This window comes from Magnolia sinica, chromosome 2 (assembly GCF_029962835.1).
Source record: "Magnolia sinica isolate HGM2019 chromosome 2, MsV1, whole genome shotgun sequence".
In the NCBI taxonomy this organism is placed as follows: Eukaryota; Viridiplantae; Streptophyta; class Magnoliopsida; order Magnoliales; family Magnoliaceae; genus Magnolia; species Magnolia sinica.
In genome coordinates, this window is record NC_080574.1 from 72787925 (window position 1) to 72798433 (window position 10509).

At 41.0% G+C, this 10509-nt stretch overlaps 2 non-coding genes across 2 annotated transcripts; one reads left to right on the forward strand and one right to left on the reverse strand.

The window, feature by feature from the left end:
- Positions 1–3640: 3640 nt before the first annotated feature.
- Positions 3641–3747, forward strand: LOC131238398 (small nucleolar RNA R71). Its single transcript, XR_009167805.1, has one exon. It is a non-coding gene; the product is annotated as a small nucleolar RNA R71 (small nucleolar RNA).
- Positions 3748–9897: 6150 nt separating this feature from the next.
- LOC131238172 (small nucleolar RNA R71) lies at positions 9898–10004 on the reverse strand. The gene has a single exon (XR_009167582.1). It is a non-coding gene; the product is annotated as a small nucleolar RNA R71 (small nucleolar RNA).
- Positions 10005–10509: the final 505 nt, after the last annotated feature.

Below are 10509 nucleotides of genomic sequence, written 5' to 3' on the forward strand. Positions count from 1 at the left end.
TGGGCCTATGGTCTCACATAAGGGCCTCTTATACAACATAATGGGCCTCACACAATAGCCCAATATACATCACAGTGGGCCTCACCATATGGGCCTCATATACATCATATTGGGCCTCATTAATGGGCTATAAGTACATCAGATTGGGCCTCACTCATGGGCTTCATACACATCAGATTGGGCCTCACATATGGGTCTCATAGTTGGGCCTCATATACATTATATTGGGCCTCGTCAATGGGCCATAAATACATCACATTGGGCCTCACTCATGGGCCTCATACACATCAGATTGGGCCTCATATACATCATATTGGGCCTCATCAATGGGCCATAAATACATTACATTAGGCCTCGCTCATGGGCCTCATACACATTGAATTGGGCTTCACATATGGGCCATGAGTTCATTATATTGGGCCGCACACAAGGGCCCATGGGTTAGGCATAAGGGATAGGTAGTGTGCTTGCAATACATACATTGAGGTGGGCCTATTGCATCACAAGGTGGGCCTAATGGGGCAGCCCATGACCTAGGAAAAACGGATGGGCAGCCTGAACCATACATCACGGTGGGCCGCACAAATAAACGACATAGATATACAATACATACATCACGGTGCGTCCCACGGCACGCCCAGATGGATGGTGTTGATGTACAACGCATACATTAAGGTGGGCCTCACCCCAGAAAATAGATGGACTACGTGGTGTAAAAACACATACCTTGCAGGGGGTCCCACAAGCAGAAACGGATGGATGGCGTGGAAAAACCCATACATCGTGGTGGCTCATAGAGCTTACTGACGTCAACCAGTAGTGGGACCCACATCTCACATCCTGCAAGATAGATGGACGGTTGGAGAAACATATACATTATGGTGTGCCCCACACCACCCGTCTAGATGGACGGTGTGATAAAAACATACATCATGGTAGCCCACACATCACACCGTCCAGATGAACGGTGTGAATACAAAATATATACATCAAGGTGGACCCACCCCACACATGTGGCACATGTGGGTGGGTCCCACATCCCAGCAAGGGACGGACGGTGTGGATTTCAAACCACATATATGAAGGTGGTTTCCCACCACACCATTCAGAAATCTCTGGACGGTGGGGATATGAAATAAATGCATCAAGGTGGGTCCCATCCCCACACGTGTCACACGTGTGGGGTGGGCCATGCCTCCAAATGGGTGCACAGTTTGAATATAACATATACCTCGTGATGGGGTCAGAACTTGTTGACGACAGTAGTAGTGGGGTCCACCATCCAGCTTGTTGGACGGATGGCTGGGATGAATCCCGCACATCACATGGGCCCCACATTGATGGGCTGCATACATCAGGGGTGGGTCCACATGTGTGGGACCCACCAACTTGTAAGATCAAGCTGATATTTGTGTTTTCCCCTACATCTGGGCTGGCCTAAAAATGGGCAGCAAGGTGGGCTCTATAAACTGGACGTCCAGAAAATCTGGACAGTCCAGATTCGATCACATCGGGTGGGCCACATACATATATCATCAAAAGAAAAGGAGAGAGAGAAAGAGAGAGAGAGGGAGCGGTGAGATGGAGGGACCCCGCCACTATGGGCCCATCTTTGCTTACAATCACATACATGAAAATGGGTCCCAAAATCGTATGGACCCTAAATCAAAATAAAAAATCTAGTGCTATGAACACCCACTGATTCCACTTCTTTTAGGCACCATGGACTCCTTAGCTCCTAGGCTTCGATTTTGATGGGGGATGATAGAGATTGAAGGGTGGAGATGGGAGATTAGGGGGGGGGGGGGGGGGTAGGAAGTGGGCCACACCATAACTTCTCCATGGGAAGCTTAAACGTCCTCCCTTAGGAGTTGCTTGGGAGATAGACTTGAGAAAGAGAGACAGAGAGGTGATATAAGAGTGATGGATGATGGGGTGATGGGTGGTATGGGTTGTGTAAGAGAGAGTTGACTTAGGGAATGACTTGTGTACTTAGGGATGGGATGGATTGATGGGTTATACTTTAATTGATTGATGTGATGGGTTGTAGAGATTCTCTCGAAATTCGCAATGGCAGTATTTTCCTCGAAATAAATGCAGGCCCACAACTCTTGGCCTAGGTATCGCATAAGCACGCAAGACGTAACATTGGAATCGCGGTGACAGCGTGGTCGTAAGAGTACAAGTCTTGGGTCGAGTGGACTCAGATATACGAGATGTGACTTAAGGTCGTGCAAATGCCGGTTACAGGTCACGGTTTGCCAAAATTCGACAGGGAGGATCACGGAAGTCTACAGAACGGTACGGTCTAGGATACAGGTCTTACAGTTAGGGTGGGTTTAAAAAACCTAGTTGTTTATAGACCAAGTAAAGAATCAGATTTACGCTCACTCCTAAATCAAGAAGTGCATGCTCAATGCGGTAATTCCTAATTACACAAGCGATGGTTGGGCTATTGACTTTGTATTTCCGTGGCACATCTTGCTTTAGGATGACACTCACTTTTTCAGTTAAAAAGATTTTCTTTTGAATATTTTTCCATCTTTTGGTCGTACACAAGTCTTTCAAAAATTTGGCATATGAAAGTATTTGTTTAACCGCATCTTGTACAGGGATGTTGACCTTCACTTGTTTTAACACCTCTAGAATGTCCTGAGAGTTAGAGAGAGATTTTGGTGCAATCAACCATTGGGGGAATGGTGCAATTGGCTTGCCTTGAAGTTTCGGTTCTAATTCTTGTGGAGCAGTGCTAGGTTTATCATCGTTGTCCTTTTCTGGGTCCTTAGGCTTTTCAGCCCTAACCAGAATAGTTTTGTCAATGGTCTTCCCACTCATGAGAGTGGTGATAGATTTAACTTGCTCCATCTGATTTGAAGAGTTGGGACACTTATCTCATATTGCGATTTGGGATTGGGGAGAGGTTGAGCGGGAAGCATCTCCTTTTCCTTAATTGCTAAGTGTGACTCTATCCTTTGAACAGATGACGCAAGAGTTCCAATAGCTGATCCGATATCCTAGATTGCCTATGCCGAATTTTGATTAATTAGCTCTTAGTCTTGAATATGTTTTAGAACCGAATCCTCTTGAGGTTTCCCTTAATTTGGAATTTGATTGAAGAAACCTTGAGGGGTAGCATTTTGTCCATTCCTCCAATTGAAGTTTGAATGATTTCTCCAATTAGGATTGTATGTATTGGAGGTGGGTCCATGGAAAGGTATTTGGTAATTGTTCACAGCATTAGATTTCTCATTCAGCACCTCTCGAAAGGCAGGTATTGTTGGACAATTTTCAGTTGTGTGAATGTTGCAAGCACAAATACCGCAAACAGTTTCCTTAATCTTATCTTTCTAAGTTCCATGGTCTCGAATTTCCTTATGAGATTAGCCACTTTATCATTGATATCATCATCCTCTTTCAGAAGGTATAATCCACCTCTTTCCTTTAATTAAGTGGGCCTAGAAGTGGTACTTAATTTTGGGTATGTGTCCCATAATTGTGCGTTTTCAGTAACTCTGTTCAAGTATTCCACACATCATCGACATTTTTATTCATGAATTCCCCATTGCACATTGTCTCGACCAATTGGCGCATGGAAGATGTCAGACCATCATAGAAAAAGTGTGTAATGCGCCATGTTTCAAAATTGTGTTGTGGGCATGAACTGACAAGATCCTTGAACCACTCCCAACATTGGAAAAATGTTTCATCCTCCTTATGAGCGAAGTTCATGATTGACTTTCTAAGGGTGTTCATTTTATGATGTGGAAAAAATTTCTTTATGAACTCCCTTATCATGTCATTCCATGTGCCAATAGATCTAGAACGTAGTGAATGCAATCACGTCTTAGCTTTCTCTTTTAAAGAAAAGGGAAAGAGTTCAGTCTGACTGTGTCCTCAGATACATTAGGAAAATATAAAGTGGCTATAATCTCATCAAACTCTTTCAAGTGCAGACATGGACTTTCAGATTTAAGTCCATGAAATTTTGGAAGGAGTTGGATCACCCTTGGCTTGATATCCATATGTCCCATATTTTTTGAAAAAACCATGCATGAGAGCGTACTCACCCCCGCCGGCTGTAAATAGTCTCACAAAGTACGAGGCGGGGGTGCTTGATGCACCTCATTCTCATCCTGGACTTCCTCAACCCTAGATTGAGGTTGTTTTCCTAGTTGATTGACCGGTTGATTTGCAACCATCACTTCAATTAACTATGAAGATCTTGAGTCGTGTCTAATCTTGTGATAGATAGATAACCCCTCAACCAATCCTCCTTCACTCAAAAGACATTGAGTGTTGTCACGGACCCACTTGGGCATGCAACACTCTCAGCCCTCAATTTCAGATTCTAACCTAAACCTAAAAGAGAGAAGGGAAATTTAGAAATAGAAAGAGAGAGAATTTAGAAAGAAGTTACCAAATTAGAAGTTCCTAATTAAGATCCTACAAAACAAAACAAAACAAGTCAGTTTCTGAAAACAGAAATTCTAAAATTAGAAAGTTTCTAAAACTAAATTAGGAAAGTAAACTAGTTTCTAAAAACAAAAAAGGAAAGTTTCTAAAAATAGAAAATTGAAAGTTTCTAAAAAGAGAAAAAGTTAGTTTCTAAAATAAAACAGAAAGAACCTAATCCTAAAATTAGAAAATAGAAAAACTCTAATCTTAACCTAATTCCAAAAGTAGTTAATCTTAGAAAAAACGCAACCGTTAATCCCAGCAATGGCACCAAAAACTTGTTAAATTGAATCGTTCTCACTCGAGGCTAGATGTCCATGTATACACCTTAATATCAGACTATATCCTAAACCACATGGTTTGAATAATTAGGATTTTTCTAGGGTTCGGTTTATGTTGACGTTAGAATTAGATTTAGTAGTCTTAAAACGTAACCCTGTAAGAATTCTATAAGGTGGGCCTAATTGATCAACGGTCTAGATTGTCCTAAGGGTTGGATAATGAGATTGGGTATACTAGTGGGCCCCACTAAGTTGTGGGACATTCAGAAATTCGTGTAAGGGGTGAAGTGCTACAACTGTGATGTACACACAATGTTTTAGAGGAACTAGGATTGTCATATTTGTGTGGAGCCATAGGGGGATGAGTTTTGATGGGTTTCAAACTCCTCTGCCCTCTGCATTATATAACAAGGCTGGGTCCCCAATCCAACACCACCAACAGAAGTTTCAGCCCCATCACAACTTCTCTAAGGGTGGAAGGAGAGAAAGACCTCGGCATCCTATCTACAGCAACGACGTCTCAATCAGGTACACCATGTTTTCAATATTCTTAATCTCTATTCTGATGCACAGCTCGGTCCTTGCTATTATGCATTAAGAAAACTAATAGTTGGTATCAGAGCCATTGTGCATCTGTAATGAATGATTTAATACAACAAATCTAGCGATTGGGATTTCGAATTCGAACCCCAAATCGACATTAATCAGGGTATTCGAATCTTGAATCCTAAAATTGGATTCCATATTAGAAACCCCAAATCCAGAAAGAGATTAGGGATTTCAGATTCGAATCCAATTTCAGACATTAGGGATTTGAATCCCAAATCCAGAAATCAGGGATTCGATTCTAGTATCAATCCATTAGGGATTTCAACTTACTAGCAATCAGGGATTTTTAATCCCAAATCAGTAGTTACAAATTTGGAATTCCCAATTCTGAAATTAGGGCATTCGATCCCTAAATCCAAAATTTTGGGATTTTAATTGGGGAAATTAGGAATTACAATCTAGAAATCAAATAAACACCAGGATTTGCGTTTGGTAAGAGGCACTACCAATGATGGACAAGGTTACCAAATCCAAGGAGTTCCTACCGCACCTAGAGGAGGCCTCATCCTCTATTGTTGCATTTGATTCCGGCAGCCATTGATGGCTGATAGTCAGCTTCTAATTAGGGTTTCAAAAGTGTAATATGTTACCAGTAGCTATGGCAGCTATTACCAGAAACTCATACATGACGCTGCAAGCCCATCCTCTGTGACTGAGATCCAGTTCTCTCTCGTCCTCATCTTTGATTACTGGTCAGGGATTCCACATCTCTGCATTAGAGGCAACAACCGTAGTTTCCCATGGATGTATAGAACCACCTTTTATCGGTCGGGATATTTAGTGATTGCTGGTTCACAGAGAAGAGGACGAAGATGGGCGGCGGCTAGGTTTTGAGGGAAGATGGGAGCAGCAGCGAATTTTTCTGAAATGTGTTTTTCTACTGACCGTTTTAGGGTTTTATTGTGGTCTGATTTGGTAGACCCAAATCTGTACCTGCAACCTAGGCCCACTTCTCTCTTATTAATTAAGGCGGGCCTAATCATGGGCTTAGGCTCAATGTTTGAAAACTTGCCCTTCTATTGATCAGCCAGATCTGGCCCATATCTAGTGATCATACTATGCTTTTTTTTCTTTATTAGGTGGGCCTTGCTTATGGGTTTGCCTAATGGGTCAAAGCCCGTTTAGACCTTAGGCCGTGTGTACAAGTCCTAGGTTGGGTCTATCTTCTGATGCTGATTTGATTCGCATTCATTTGATATTCATGGCTCACACTCCAATTAATTTTGGGTCTAAATATTAAGACCTAGTGGTTGATCAGATGAAACTCCTATTCTAGGCCCATACGATTTTAATTCAGCCCATTTTGAGGCTCATTGTATGCCATATGGGTCTTCTCCTTTAAGCATGCTTATATGTTTATGTTTTGAATCTGAGCTGTCTATTTATTTTATAATGAGCATACAATCTAGATCATTCACTTGATGAACAATATAGTATATGGAACTTTCATCATGTGGTGATTATGAATTGGATTTGATCTATCCATATTATGGGTACTAATGTAAGGATCTAACCATCCATCTGCATTGTTCCATGCTAACTGTCCATCATGTGAATGTTAAAGGCTTGACTTGTGTTGAGGGTCAAATATTGCATATTAGATCCCAATTATTACGTAGTTTCATGCACATGATAATGCTTAAAGTTCTATTTTAATCATGTTTGTGTTGCAAAGTGAATTTAAGAGATTGGATTAAAAAAGATGCTAAAAGCATGGATTTAATGCTCAAGAATCACCAAAGTCAGTGGACCGATCAACCATTAAACGTTAGTTTAGGCCACCTAATCTTTGGATATGCTTATATTTGGCCTCAACCCTTATAACTGATGGAAAACACCTGTAGACAATGTGGATTCATTTGAAAATATCACAGTGGACCCCACTTACAACGCGTGTATACCATTCACGTGTACCAGTGGTGCACCGAATCAAGAGTCGGGTCAAACCTAGTTTGACCCGATAGAAATTTAAAATTAGGAAGAACTCTCTCTCCTCCGTTCGCAGGGGAATCGGACGACTGTCCATTGGTAGCACTGTAGGCCTCAATCACTATATATATGGATGATCTAAATCATTCAGAGCATCCAAAAGGAAAATCCGCCAGGACCCATGCAAGCTCCACCATTGATTATAACCCAAAGGCCGCTTTAGGGAGACGAAGATTTGACTGCACCGGGCGCGTAATGAATAACGTCCGCTGGGAGGCACGATGGCCCACTTCGGTGATCAGTTGGAGGATCAACACTGCCCATCATGTTGTGGGAAGAAAACTGATCAACCTCTGGCCCTTTTATCCATCTAACACACAAAACCAACTGAATATTTTCTGACTTCCGTTCGTAAGTGAAGGAAAGAAGAAAATGGGGAGATTACGTTCCGCAGCGTAAGAGAACCTGGGACAGAAGACGTGGAGTGATCTGGACCTTCCAAAACTAGGGGAAACCATGTCCAACCACATCCAAGCTCTCCAAAGAGAAAGAAACAAGCATCAGACGGAGATTTTCACCAATCCTCATGCCAAGAATGAATTTGCGAAACCCTGTTGCACGTCCGATCCGGACGCAACTAGGTCGAGGATTTCAGTAGGACCATAGACATCCATTTAGGAGGCAATCAGAGACGTCCATCTAACAGCCGTTGCTGAAAAAATTCCCCAAGCGATGTGATCAACTTGAAGAAAGAAGGAGAAAATTGAAATCGTTTGGTTGCGCAGACGGTTTTACGTAAGATTTTACGCACCGCCTTGCTGCATAATGTCAGTTTAGACAGCCTATAAAAGAGGAGCTCTCCATCTGCAAAAAGGGGAGAACTGACGTGAGCATGAGGAGGAGCAAGGAGCAGAGGCGTGGATGGGCCTTCTTGAAGAGTTTTTCCTTTCCCTTTCCTTGATTGTTTTCCTAAGAGATTCTAGTTCAATCATGTCTATGATTGGCTAACCCTCTTAGCTAAGGCTTAGAGGTGAAGCTTGTAGTGTGATGGAATGTTTCTATTGCCTTGATTCATGTTTATTGCACTCTCTTTGATTCTAATTTAATTATAAGGAATATTTACAGTTTTTAATGGTTTGTTGTGACTTGAATTACAATGAATCTACGATAGCTTTGAGTATGTCCTTTTCATTATCGAGATTGTAAATTTAGGAAACCCTGTTGTTCACCATCGTCCCCTGGGCATGGATGGATGATGGAACCCTTCCTAACTCTCACAATTCTCTCAGAGTGGTTGTGGATTGGTAAATTATGTGGTTTGCTTTGTCTCATGGGCATGGTTTTGTGATAGAATCGCTTCTAGTTCTAATACCTCTCACCCATTGAGAACTAGATCAAAGGAAGTTCATATTTGATTTTTAAGAAGATATCTTCCAATTGGATGAAGATGGGACTCTGATTCCAGTTGTGTTTTGAATCAAGCATAGATCTCCCTGATCTCTACAAGTGGATCCTTGGAAACCCTAGTTTCCCACCTTTGAATTTTACAAGTTTTAGTTACATAATTTACAATTATTCTCTTACATTCTCCAGATTTAGATTACATCTTCTTCTAGTTCTAGTTCTAGTTACTTTCAGAATACGTACAAGGTTCAGTCCCTGTGGATTTGACCTCGGTCTTACTGAGATTATTACTACATCATGACCCTACACTTGGGGTTGTGAATAAGTTTTTGGCGCCGTTGCCGGGGACTAACGGTTGTGTTTTTCTGAGATTAACTAGTTTTGGGATTAGTTTAAGATTATGTGTTATACTTTCTAATTTTAGGATTTCTTTTGTTTTTAGAAACTAACTCACTTTCTAATTCTAGATTTAGAAACTTGATATTTTCTGTTTTTAGAAACTGACTAATTTTGTTTTGTTTTTCAAGATTTTAATTAGGAACGTCTAATTTGGTAACTTCTTTCTAATTCCCTTTCTCTTTCTATTTTTAGATTTCTATTTCTTTTCTCTTTTTAGGACTAGTTAGATTTTGAAATTGAGGGCTGAGAGTGTTTCATGCCCAAGTGGGTCTGTGATACACTCGACGTCTTTTGAGTGAAGGAGGATTGGTTGAGGGGTTATCTATCTATCACAGGATTAGACACCACTCGAGAGCCTCAGAGTTAATTGAAGTGATAGCTGCAAATCAACTAGTAAATCAACAACCTCAGCCTAGGGCTGAGGAAGTCTAGGATGAGAATGAGGTGCATCAAACACCCCTGCCTCGTACTTTATGAGATTATTTACAACCGGCGGAGGCTGAGTACACCCTCATGCATGGTTTTTCTAGAAAATACAGGACATATGGATATCAAACCAGGGGTAATCCAACTCCTTTCAAAATTTTATGGACTTGAATATGAAAATCCATATCTACACTTGAAAGAGTTTGATGAAATCATAGCCACTTTATATTTTCCTAATGTGTTTGACGACATGTTCAGGCTAAAACTCTTTCATTTTTCTTTGAAAGAGAAAGTTAAGATGTGGTTGTATTCACTACATCCTCAATCTAATGGTAGACGGAATGACATGACAAGGGAGTTCATAAAGAAAAATTTCCCATACCATAAGACAAACACCCTTAGAAAGTTGATCTTGAACTTCGCCTAAAAGGAAGATGAAACATTTTTCCAATGTTGGGAGCAGTTCAAGGATCTTGTCAATTCATGCCCACAACATGGTTTTAAAACATAGTGCATTACGAACTTTTTCTATGATGGACTGACATCTCTCATGTGCCAATTAGTCAAGACAATGTGTAATGGGGAATTCATTAATAAAATTGTCGATGATGTGTGGGACTACTTCGATAAGCTTGCTGAAAACACACAATCATGGGACATCTCCCCAAAATCAAACACCATGTCTAGGCTGACTCAATTCAAAGAGAGGGGGTGGAATGTATCTACTGAAAGAGGATGAGGATATCAATGCTAAATTGGTAATCTCACTAGAAAAATCAAGGCCATGGAATTAAAGGAGGATAAGGGCAAGGAAACTGTTTGTGGTATTTACGCTTGCAACATTCACACAACTGAAAATTGTCCAACAATACCTGCCTTTCAAGAGGTACTGAATGAGCAATCCAATGTCATGAATAATTACCAAAGACCTTTCAATGGACTTACCTCTAATGCATACAATCTTAGTTAAAGACATCATCCAAACTTCAGTTGGATGAATGGACAA